This window comes from Protopterus annectens, chromosome 8.part0 (genome assembly GCF_019279795.1).
Source record: "Protopterus annectens isolate FY-2018-M chromosome 8.part0, PAN1.0, whole genome shotgun sequence".
Taxonomy (NCBI): domain Eukaryota; kingdom Metazoa; phylum Chordata; order Ceratodontiformes; family Protopteridae; genus Protopterus; species Protopterus annectens.
The window spans coordinates 141,384,765-141,398,579 of NC_056741.1; positions in this window are offsets into that span (position 1 = coordinate 141,384,765).

Sequence of the window (13,815 nt, forward strand, 5' to 3'; positions counted from 1 at the left end):
CTGAAAATGCTTTCTCATGCTCCATTCTGGGTTTTATCCCATATATATGCTATTTCTGCTTTTCTAGGTATTGCTGTCATGGCTTGGTGGTTTAGTTCCTTGACTCTAGTGCATGGTATCCTGTGTTCGAATCTGGCAACTGCTTTTTGCTTTTCCTGACAGAAATGAGTTGAAGACCTGTCAATCAAACATGCCAAAAGCACTTTTAAGCACTTTAAACCTGTTCTGCGCTCGTTTGCGGAGGCTTATCGCGCACTGGCAGTTAGCTTGTGGGAGGCGGCGCAAGCGGTGTCGCTGGGATAAATCTTAATTGGCTAGTGACACACATGTTCAGCTAATTGCACACAGTTTCAGCCTGTTTACCGCTGCTTGGCAGCAGGCACGCAGTTGCAGCTTTTAAACACTACTCAGCTCACGGGCACTCTGTCTCACGGCAGCTTAGCTATCAGTACATTTCTGACTATTTTTATTCTTATGTTACTTCAAAATATATGCTCTATTTCATTCCATTTTACAAAAGGGAATACATTTACATTTGTACAATACTGTCTGGGGGCTTTTAGTGCTTATTTACAAAAATAAAAAAGGTTGTTGTAGGGGCTCGAACCCTGCCTGCCTACTCATAGAGCGGTACTCTACCACTAAGCTATTATTTCTTGGCTTACTTTGCATATTTAGTTCTTATATCCTTTTCCACTGACTGCTAACTGTGATTGCGCTAGTAGCACACCAGCACACAGTAGCAAACATTCTGAGGTTTAAAAAAAAAGGTTTTCATTTACTTTTATGACATCTCTTCACTTTATACACTGATGGCCAGTCGGGGCATGTGTTGTATAGTGTGTTTATTCACATTTTCATGGCCTTTCTCGTGGCTGTTTACTTTCAGCCATTCTAGTTTTCGAGCGTGTCCACTTGCAGAGCTTAGCCTACAGACACGCCCCCTACTCTCTTACACGGACCGTGTAAGAGTTACTAGTGTGATTCAGCATGCCTCATGCACCTCATGCATATGCATGACATGCTGACATCACACAGTTTAACTGCAGCCTCCGTGTAAGAGTTATAACTCTTACACGGAGGCTTCCTGAATCTGGCCCATCGTTATTGCCAAAAGTGTGTAGTAATGCTTACATAACTAAACTGTTATAACTACCATATATTAATCATGTGTGCACAGTTTGTTACACATGACAATTATGATTCATAATTTGAAATGCAGTTGCATACCTGTGTTGATATAATTACTATGACTCAACACATATCCTAAATATCTGTGTAGGGCAGGATGTGTTGTGATGTGTAGGCATTATGCTTCTTCACAGTGAGGGCAGTAGCCAAATCATGCAAGATGAACATTTAAGCCGTCAGTCTATTAAATAGGCTGCACTATAATTTGATGAGACAGAAGAGGTGATGAGAGAGACAGAGATGGACAGCCAATAAGAGTTTGTGTTAATGGCACATTTATGAACATTGTTAAGGTGTGTTGGTATTAGGTGTTTCCTCATTCTGAATTTGTCCTGCTCTGTACCATGATGTGATTGATATAGGAATGAGAAGATGGAGGAGTGACAATAACCAATACATTCACATACATCTGGCTGAAGAAAGTGTAGGAAATTAAAAACATAATGAGGACATGAGGATGGTGGTGTGTTAATAACAAATGTAACACACGCTTACACAAATAATATTAATATGGAAAAAAATTACATTATTCTATAACATATGTCAGGATTCAAACAAAAAACCTTTACAGAGAGGTTGATTATCTCAGCTCACCACATAGGAGCTCATACTTTAGTAAGTTTAAATCATATATTGTAAGAGACAATGACAGCACATTGAATAATGGCATTAGGTAGGCAGCAGCCTTCATCACACTTGTAGCAATGCAACTTCCCTTAAACTTTACATGACATCCAGCAGCCCAATAGATATCATAGAGTAACTGTATCATAGTTTATTACTTTTAGTCGGTTTTACTATAACACCCTGGACATGTGAGTATTTGTAAAAAGCTAACCATGCAATGCAGTCAAAGGCAAAAATTCATAAGATGTTGCCATAAGACTTGAACCGCCATTTAGCATTAGGTAGTATTGTTGCTCATTGCCAGACCTCATGCAAATGCTGAGGACTACAACTAATAAAATAGAAGTGGGGTAGACAGATATATGAGGGAGCCATGGAGCAAGTACAGTATGACAGGAGAAGGATGATGTTGCTTCAATATGATATATAGTCAACACCTACAGATGAAATGTCTTATAAAAGAGTTACTAAGACATTCACCTACTTCTAGATTAGAACCCTTGACAATTTATAAAAATCAGTTTATCTAATCATTATCTTAAGACACAAAACAGGAAATCATACTTCACATGTTTAAAAATCACATAATTGAAGGGACAGTGATACCCTATTGAAGCAAAGGAAGATGTAGGTGTTAACCTTCAGCAAAGTAATTACAATATGAAATTCCCATAGGATGAACTTGACATCCATCAGCCTAATAAATAGTCAACAGTAAAAAGGGGTGCAAGAGAGAAAGGTTGAAGGCAGGGAGAGAAAGAGATGGACAGAAACATACCAAGGGTTAGTGTTATGGGATATTTTTGGACATCTTTATGGTGTATTCTCATTCTTAATCTGTCATGCTCTGTACCATTAATGATTGCTATGGGGATAAAGAAGGAATAGAAGAGGAATAAAATGCCTTCAGAAATAAGCAAAAAAAGGGTGATTTAATAAGTCTTCATATTGGGGATGGATGTCTTTTTAAATGCTTTATTTCCACAGTATTCAAAATACATTCATGAAAAGTCATAACTGCAGATAAATTAAGATTTATGTAATTAAACATGTGATAGAAATACAACATGACAATAAGAAATAATGTGACGTATATTAGGAATTGAACCCTTGATGCTATGGCCAAAAATCAATCTTCAGACAAGTGATTGAAGTCAACACTCCACATAGGAACTTGTATCTTATTACATCCAGTAGTCTAACAACTGTTATAGTAACTGTTGCAAAGTAGTGGCTTTACTCTGCTTTAACTCTGTGTTCCTATAGCACAGCAAGTTTAAGCACCTCTGAATGAAGATAACTGGGCTAGTGCAGATGATGGCAAAAACTCACCATTTATTTTCACTCAGTATTGGTGCATGATGACAAAACTCCTCGCAAATGCTGAGGACAAACAGTGACAGATTTTTATGGACCATGTCAGGCCACATGTGTTGTGTATGATTTTATTTTCTGATCAGATTAAACATGTGAAAAGTGGTTGATATGACAGTGGTGAACATGGGGGACAAGCAGAGTGAAGGACATAGGGGAAAGAATACAGGAATTTGATGGATGGTAGAGGAAGAGAACCATAACTTTGCATTTTGTACACATAGTTTGCTGAATTTGGACAGTCATCACACCAAGGATGAGAGACAATAATAGAATAATGTTGTAGCATGAACTGAACCAAATCAAGTGAGTCAAGAAGACATATAGGCAAAGGGGAGAGCTAAGGATGTGGTGTAATTTTTTTCAGGGACAGGTGTCCATTTTTTGTATTTTTTTCAAAGACAGAAGAATTTTGAGGAAGGGGCCTAGGAATGTGAAGGTCAGGTAGGTAGGGTAGGTGAGGAAGCAGGAGCAAACATACAGGACATACAAGACAGACAAGGATGATGATGGACACAAGAACCTGGGGATACCATGATTGGGGATAGGTAGGGGACATGCACCCATTTTCAGCTTGATAATCTAGTCCTCACCCTCAGAACTGTCATCACTGTCTCCTGTCTCAGTTCCCTGGGTCAATGCTCAATGTGGCATTGTTTTGGCAATATGATGAAGTACCTTCTCTAGATGGCCATTTCAAGCACCAAGGGCCCTCTCCATGATACTTTTCACCAGCCCTGTCAGCTCCTGTTGGGTGACAAAATTACTACCACCACTACTACTGCTCCCAAAGGGTACCATTGCACCAGCAGCAGGGAAAGAGCTACGTGAAACAGGTTGAGCAAGGGAGGGCAGGGGTTGTGGAGGCAGCGCTGACAGGTTGTGAACCCAATGTGCTTTGTATCGGTGATACAACCTGTGGATGAATGGCAGGCCAATCCACAATGGTTAGTCTACCTCCCTGAGCTGAAGATTATTTTGTTTTATGCATCAATGTATGAAAACAGAACAATTTTAAGACAAATAATAATAATAAAAACTGGGTGGGGAGGAAAAAAAGAGAGACAATTCGATCGATGGCTTGTTACATAGTTTTATTATTTCAGTATGTAAACAATCCTGATGATGAAATAAGTACAATTTTGCCACATCCAGATATGATGGGAAGGCATTACTATGCCATAAGATAAGTCAATCTCACTGCTATGATCCAGAAAAATAAACATTTATTTGACAATGCTTTCCAATTAAATAATTACATTTACTAAAACTGAATTAATGTCAGTCAATATTGCAGTTAACATTTCAGAAATCAAATATCTTGTCATACATTCTACCTTCTGCTTGTGGGTATTGAATCCACACAAAATTATACTGGTGTACTCCTTACCTAATGCAAGCACCAAGATTTGTAGGAGAAGGCAGTATGCTTTACATAGAAGTTAATGTACGCCTGCTCAAGCTGCTACTGATTGATGAAATGACAATACTTATTTGCCTCACAGTCATACCTGAGCCGTACTTACCCTGTGCCTCTCTGTGGTGAATTATTCTTTCCTGGTGCACCTCCCCTGCTTGCTTTTGTCTCTTTGGTAGCTGTACAGTAGAGAAAAATAAGAGAAGAGATGTGAAAGTATGATAAATACCAGTCTTGTATGCCCAACCCATGCTATGTTATTGAATTGGTCAGTATAGTTACAAAACTGAGAGGTGTTTGCAGTTTTAAACTCATCCTCCCATCAACTAATGAGGTCAGTCTTGCATCTTTTCATATTACTGTAGTGGTGATGACATTGTTCCCCAGTGCATGGAATTCCAGTTGCAATGGAGACACCCTTGTCTGAACTGTTTTAAGCCTTAGCCTTATACCAAGATACAGTATAGTCCCCCCTGCAGCAGCCTCTGGCTGTAGCACTTCATAAGAAGTGTCACAAAAATCCTGGACTCCTCAACACCCTATCTTTGTGCCCTAAATCTAGCAGCATCTTCTTCATCACCAGCCATGCCTGTAGAAGTCAAACAACAACTCTATGTCTGAATTGGTGCCCAGTTCAGATCTCACATATAACAGCCAGTGCATGAAGTCACACAAACCTGCCAACAGCATTTGCACAATGGAAAGCATGTGTATTCATTCCCAGACACGTTGGCAGGGTTTCATCAAACAGACTGCAGATGTGAAACATGGCACTGAGATTTCCCATGACTGATGCTCAGCCTACTGACACTTGTTCTAATATTCAACACTGAAATACTTAATGGCTTGGTTTGTAGTCCTTGGTCTTTTAAAAGATAAATAGAATTATTTGGAACATATGCTGTTGTTGGAACTTACACACTGTACAAATTTAGTTGTATTAGCTTGGGATCAAACCCATGGGATAAAGAATGCAAAACGTACAACCCTGGTTATTATTTTTCAGTGCTACAAAAGAACTTCATTTTTAGCATGGTCATTAGACATATACTGCTTACAATATGAACGGAGATATACTTCAGACAGGCATGTCTGTGTGTGACTTTAAGAAGTCCTGGGATTGCATTCCAATGTGAAAGAAAGCATTAATGTTTGTAGATATATTTCAGATGGATGAAGTTGCATGAATCAAGTAACACAGGTTAGGGCATGATACATACATACTTCACAAGACATACTGTCCTAAACACATAGTTGGGCTATGTGATGAACCAGGATGATTTTAACTAAACTATTGTGTCCATCACAGCTACACAGCAGCATTTTAAATGAGATATCCTCATTGTTATGCTTAACCAATTTCACACACAGTCATCTATGATTTATATGTAAATCAATAATTTCATATGTTAGCTAGAAAAGTGTAGGCATGCAAGCATTAGTGATACATTTCTTGCAATCAGCCTAGTTAGGATAGTCATTTGTGTGTAGTTTTACCTTCCTAATCAAAGTGTTGTGAGAAATGGCATTCTGACACCCTTTGTAAAATATTTGTTAGCGGGATTCAAACACTGTGCCACCTGTGTTCTGTATTTAAACTCCTGCACTTATACCTTGTGCCACAGAGACAGGTATGCAACAGTAGAAATGTCTCCACTCAGTACTGCCCAGAGTGCTGATAACCATGCACCACCACTAAGCCTGTTTGTGCTACAGAAGGTTGCCCAAATTAAAATGTTCAATTTTCACCTTAAGCAGTGCATTTCTGTGCACTTCTCAGTAACAAATAAGTGCAACAGGCAAGAAACAGTTGTAATGAAAGTAAAGCTTAAATATGACTAATACTTTCAGCATTCTCTTGATACATCATAACTTGTGTTACACCTCATGAATGGTTCAGCTAATGGCAATCATTCATACAGTGGACACACAGAAATGAACATCAGCTCATTTGTGACACACCACACACAAAACATGCTGACATACTTTTAAAGGGGACTGTCTTACTGTAATGAGTGATATGTAGGCTTTGTGTATGTATAATCGGTCATATATTATACATATGTAAACTTTCATCCTCTTCTTAAGTATCTGCTATCACAGTTTGTAAGCTACTTGTGACATCATGCATAGCAACTGTTGTCTTTAGCAAGAACTATAGATAAATGCACTACTACAAAATACTGGTAACAACAAATCACAAGGAGTATAGGTGACATGTTTGGAATTTATCACCCACATCTTAGGGTATTTAATTCATAACACAAAAGATGTGTCAATGCTTCCAGTTGACACCATTATCAAAAGTATCCATAGTATAGATATGACTCCAGAGCAACTCTTATTTCTCCAAAGTCGCTGTATTTATACCTTGTGCTACAGAGACAGGTAGATAACATGTGCATTTCATTAGTCAATGTAAAGAGTGCTTAAAGCCATACACCAATGTTAGGCTTGTTTGCACTACTGAAGGCTACTGAAATTAATTTTTCACTTTTTTCCTTCAGCGGTGAACCTAGTTTGTGCTCTGCCGAGTGGCGCACACATGGAAAAAGCAATATAAAAAATTCAGTAAATGAAAATATACATCCATACATTTGAAAATAATTGAAAGAAAATTTGAAACACTGAACGGGTATATCTAGCAATGATCACAGCAAGTAAGGCATTACAGTGATACATTCATCCTTTTCATATCTGTGTGCCATATCAGATTTTTTTATAGCTGTGACACATTATCAGAACTGTAGGTAATGTGAAGTAATGGCAAATGGGACAGACAGTAGCCGACATGACATTATTTAGGACACAGCAAGTACAATGAATAGTGACTTCTTTTCCAAATAAATTAGCGTGTCGGCCAGGATTACTACGTGGAAATTCTTTTGAGCTACTCTATAACATGTAATACTTTTTTTCAACATGTCAAGTTAATGCTTTTCTGTTATCACAATGTTGAATGTTTCATTTTCAGCTCATGCATATCACACAGGTACTAATACTGGGAATAGTTCATTTTCCAACCGCAACATATTCATAAAACAAAATGTGTGTCAATATTCATTCTGACCCCCCCATAAAAAAAAAAATCTATAACTGGACTCAAATCCTTCATCACCTGTCCTCCCTAACTAAACTCACTACACATATACCTTGTGATACAGAGACAGTCAGAATGTGGAATTTCTATGCGCACTACTATCCAAAGTGTTGATGGCCATGCACTTGTGCCATATTTGCACAATAGAAAGCAAATAAAATTACATTTTTCACTTTTTTCCTTCAGCCAAGAAATGTGTTTGTGCTCTGCCAAGTGGAGCACAAATGTAAAAGGCAATTAAATAAAAAATAAGAAAAGGACAAATATTACTTGTATTTCAGTTCTTCACCAATTATAGCATTACCACGAGACATTCATCATTTTCACATCAACTTCCACATCATCAGCATGTCATTTGCTGGCAATTGCTCAGAACTGGGACATACAGTGAATGACTGGAGGTTATACTTGGCACAGTACATACAACTAACTAGTAATGACAAAGATTATATCACTAAGAAGTAGTTCTTATTGTCATGATGAATGCATCAGAGAATGTAGACAGCATATTTGACAGAGATGTCCACATTACTCATGTTAATCCTTTTCTAATACTGTACATCTTGTCATATGATACAACATCCCTAGCAAATCTTTTTATTAATAATGACAACAGGTGACTATATAATACCTTCATAACATCAACTGACATGTACTACAGGTACGGCATGTAACATTTATCACACACTTTAGTTTATTAATTTCAAATACAACAGTTTTTGTTAAGCTCTATTCTATAGTTTGAAAAAAGTCTGCAAGTTGAATTCATATTCTGCATCACCTGTCTTCTTTCTTTAAGCTGATTGCATTTATACCTTGTGACACAGAAATATTTAGGTGACAGGCTGAATTTCTTCACTTAGTGCTGTCCCGACTGCTTATCACAATGCGCTTCTGCCAGTCTCAGTTGTGCTACTAATGGTACTCCAAATTAAATTTGTCAATTTTTACCATAGGGTGTGAACTCTCATTCACTGCTAGCTATTGATGCCAGTCCACAGTGTAGTTTGGTAAACTGTGCACAAAAGATATACATTTAAAATAAAACAAGCGGAAAGATCCTGAAAAATATGTTAAAATGTCGGATTTGAATATTTCCTTACATTTTCTGTATTGCAACATGATCATATGATCAAAACTCTAAATCAGCTGTGAACCTCTGTACTCCTCTTAAAGATAACAGACAGCATCACAGTGATGTGGTATATAAACAAACAAAAGGGGACAAAGTCAAACCCCATTTGCTGCCTAGCCATGAATGTCCGAGATTTGACAATACAGAACAACCATACTCTGCACACCACATAAATTATATTAGAGCAGAACATGGTAGTAGACATTTTCACCAGATCCAGGGTAGACCCGCATGAATGTATGCTACACACAGAGGTTATCCAGGAGATTGTCCATGTGTGGGAACTCCATAACTAGATCTGTTTGTCTCATATATCAACAGACAACTAAATTAAGTCTGTCTCATTCAATCTTGTTTCCACCACAGTTAGGAAATCCTTCTGTCTGGCACAGTTAATTTCCAAGAGAATGTCTTCAAGATGCAAAAACTTGCTCCTTTATCAGACCCATCGTTGAATACAATGTCTCCGTTGGTATGTATAAATCAAAGCATATTGCTCAAGTAGAAATGCTCCAAAGATACTTTACCAAGAAAATAAAGGGCCTTAAATCTCCAGAGTTTGAGCAGGATTTGCTAAAGCTATTTGGCAAAGACTTCTAGGCGTTGGCCCTTCTCCATCCACCCTTTCTTCCTAAGCTTCCCATATAGTTAAAGCTACTGCAACAGTGATCTAATGAAGAGCATAGTACAATTCTGTAAGTTAATGTACTGAAATGGTAGACGTTCAGATAGATCACTGTTACATTATTAACACCCTCCAACCTTCCCCCATTTTTCTTCCTGCTCTTTCTTTGGCAGGGGTGGGGTGCCCTACTTTACCTTTTGCCCTTCTGACATGACATTTCATTTCATTACTTGATTTGACATCATTTTATTGGAGCTTCTGGCTTCAACTTTCCTTTCCCTTACCTGTAGACAAAAAAGCTCAGATTTTTGGTGTGTTTTTACATCCCTATCAGCACAACTCTCATGTTAGGGATGGATGTACACAGTGCAAGGAAGGAGTCCATAGTTTTATAGAGTTACTTGACATCAGATATCCTTGGCAGGATACATCCCATTTAGTTATGGCTACTCCAACAGTGATCTAGTCAAACATCTACTATTGTGGTAAATTAACTTATACATTTCTACTTTTTTCACTGTTATTGGCATCTCAGTAACTCATTCATGTGATATGTGATTGTTTCCACATCCCTTTAGTCTTTCAGCACAGATAGAACATGAAGAAAATGACACCTGCTGCCACCAGAGGCAACAGTAGACTCTACAAGCACGGTGAGGTTAGCTGCAACCTATTTCCTTTCCTGGCTTATATATGTTGTACTAACTATGGGTCCACATAACTAATGTAATGCTTCCTATTTTGTCTCTCTTCTATAGGTCACTATGGTCCCTCATAGCTGCAAATATGTCTGATGCTGCCCATTGCAATCCCAGTTGAGGCAGCAGTTGAATTTTTGAGGGGGCAGTGCCTCATCAGAGGGGGGGATCTTGCCTATCACAGGCAGATATCTCTTCCCAGTCACTAACTTGGGCTCAATTAGAAGTGGAGCATGTAGTGGAAGCAGTGTCTGACTGGGCTATGACCTTCCAGGTTGTCATTCAGAAGCCCCTTCTGCAATAGGAATCAGACTAACAGGACCAAGGGTGGCTTTGGCCCATGCTACTATCCATCTAAACCCAAGAACACCATCAGTTTGTTCTCAGTAAAGTCCTCTTGGGCCAGTTACTAGCTGTCAGATATGTTATTCCTCATCCTGTCCCCAACCATCTGTTTAGGTTTTGACAGTATGGTAATGTGTCTCTCAATTGTGTATGCACAATCTGTAGTCTTCCATGTGCGCTTGTGTGTGCCCCACAAATATATAGATTTGTTTACAAAATGTATGTGTGTACAAGTATATAGATATACAGATTCCTCCCCTTTCTTCGTTTCACCTCTCCCTATGTCACAGCTCTCTCTTTATATGTAAAATAGGGTCTTTCTCTCCACATAAATTACATTCCATACCTTCCCCAACTTAGCGTTACCCTACAGTCTTTCAGCTTTGTGTTCCTGTGTTTGCTATATCCCTTGTCTTGGTTTCCTGTATTCCCCCTTACCATCTCTTTTAATGAAACAATAAGGTATCTATATTGCTTAGTACCTGTTCACAGGTCTTACACAACTCATATTACGTTTTTCCTTAGGAATGTACAGTGGCAGCCTGTTACCACAGGAAAGAGCTTGCTGTACCTGCTGTCTCTCATTTGCTTTCTCCTGAGTTTGGTACAATGGGGTATAAGAACACTACCTCTCTCTGCTTTGTAAACTCTTAGCTATGCCAGTCTGCTTCATTTGGGAAGTTTCCCCTCCACCTCGTCTAGATCTCTGAACCACAGCTATCTGTTTACACACACTCTGTAAACCTAGCTAGTTATTCATGTCTGGTTAGTACTAGTGTGCTGTCTGTTCATATATGGCACTATCAGTGCCTCGTCGATGTGCTGCTCTATGGATCCTCCCTTCTGTGTACATCAGTCTGTAGTTAACGGTCACAGGTTTGGTTCTCTATGACCATCATTCCCATTATCTAATTACTTCACCGTTATGGGTTTTCCTTCTTTTACTAACTATTCTTGTATGCCTTTCCCTTTTGGACAGCCTTTGTTTGTAACATTGACATTTGAAAATATTTTCAAATAACACTTATCTTCTAAGTTATCTATTGCTCACCGTTTTTTTTTTTCGGAAGAATATACATGTAACTGTTTAAATAACAAAATATACTTTCTTTGTCTTAAAACACTGTTTCATAGAGAATAATAATGATTTTCAAACACTCACATTGTCATAAGGGGACTTGGAAGATGGAAAAATACTGCAATTCATGTGTTATTCATAAGCAGTGTCAATGGTACAACAGATAAACCACTCATCTTTGGTGCAGAAGGCTGTAGGTTGTATGCCCGTTACCAGGTAGACTGTTAACTGACAGTGCAGTATAACAGGGTGAGGGGGTGCTGCACTCCTGAGTCTGCCATCATTTGGATGAGAATTTAAACCAAGGCCCCATCTCCTGGGTTGGTGGTGTATATAAAAGATCCTGCAATATCTATTCAAAAAATAGGGGTCTTTTATTTATATATAAAAAAAGTACTCTTGCTTACAACAAATTTACATATTTACAAATGTACAAATATATAGATATACAGACATATTTACATATATTCATAACTTTCCTTACAATCATACTAAATGTTCATCCCTATTAGACCCCCCTCACCCCATTTTCCAAAACTACCATATGATTTTACTTAATATTGTTGCTCAAATCCATTTACCATTAAATATAATTTTATTTTTTATTTGTTTATCAGGAAAGTCTAACTTGGAACTAGCCAATTTTCAGTGGAGGCCTGGGGAGAAACACTCCAGACACATATCTTTGTAATGTGGGAGGAACCCCACACAAATGCAGGAAGACCATACAGACGCCCACATAGATAGCACCCCAGCCAAGAATCAAACCAGAGACCCTCTTGCTGTAAGATAACAGCACAAACCACAACACCACTGCACCATTGAATAATTTTATCATCTCATTCCATATAACCCATATGACACAAAATAATGGTTTATCTATTCTTTTAATATAATCTTTATTTCTATTCATATAATATTTATATTTAATCATATCCATGTTTATTTTATCTACTTCTATATTTTGAAGAAATCTTTACATAACTTTCCTCATAAGTTTTTTTACACTTTTACATTTAAAAAACATGTTCAGTGATTTATTCTTCTTGATAATATAAACATATAATATCACTTTTCTTTTTACATGGCATGTTTTCTTTTACTGGCAATTTATCTATTACCAGTCTCCACAAAAATCTTGACATTCTACTTTCTTATTACATCATTTACTTACTATAGTTACAGCTTCAACTTTTTTCATCTGTTAGATTTTCCCATGGTTTTACATAATAATGTTTTATCATTACAGTCTTATACCATACTTTTCTTACTTTTTCTATATCATTTTTTATTTTCCACAAAAATGTTTTTTCTTGGTAACATTTTTTTTTCTTCATTAACACCTTCTTTTTCTCTTTTACTCTTTTTTTACCATACCCCAAAATGTATCATACATCTATTTATACAATTTTACTACTAATCTCTCATCTTTTTCATTTATCCACTTTAACACTTTGTACACATTTAATGAAGCAGCATATACAACTGGGTTAATTAACCCTAAACTCCCTTGCTCTTTATTTACATACAAAACATTTTACTGGTTTTAATCTAGACTCCCTTATAAAAAATCTCCAATAATTTATTTTCAAATACTGTTAGCAACATAGGTATGCTTGCTAAGCATGATATTTTTCTTATCAGTACAGAGTATATCAAATAAGCTTTTTTCTGAATAATTTATAAATTCTCTAGAAAAGACAAGGTTGTTCTATTTCTTCTATTGTTTTTTCCCTTTGAATTCTACTTGCATCTTTATTCACAAATTTATACCTAACACAGAAATTTAATTCATTGTAAAATATATACCCAGCACCTACACCTTCACTTTTTTCTTTATATAAACTCATCCCTATCACCCCTAGACAATCATTTGTGCAAATTATTACTTCTTTTATCCAAATTTTTTTTGCATTTATTATAATGTCATTTGCGGCTCCACTGTGGTGCAGCAGTAGCGTTGTTGCCTCACAACAAGAAGTTCTCCTGTTCAATTCTCGGCATAAGTGTGGGGAGTGCCTTCTGTGTGGAGTCTGCATGTCCTCCCCACGATTGGGTGGGCATTCGAAAGAGATGCATAAATGGGCGTGTCTTCATTGAAGGTTGGACATTGAGCTGGCACCTTGGCATTCGGGAAAATCTACTGCCAGTCATTAGCGGACTGGAGTTCTGCTGTGGCGATCCCTAACTGGGAAAAGACAAAAGACAAACAACAACATTATAAT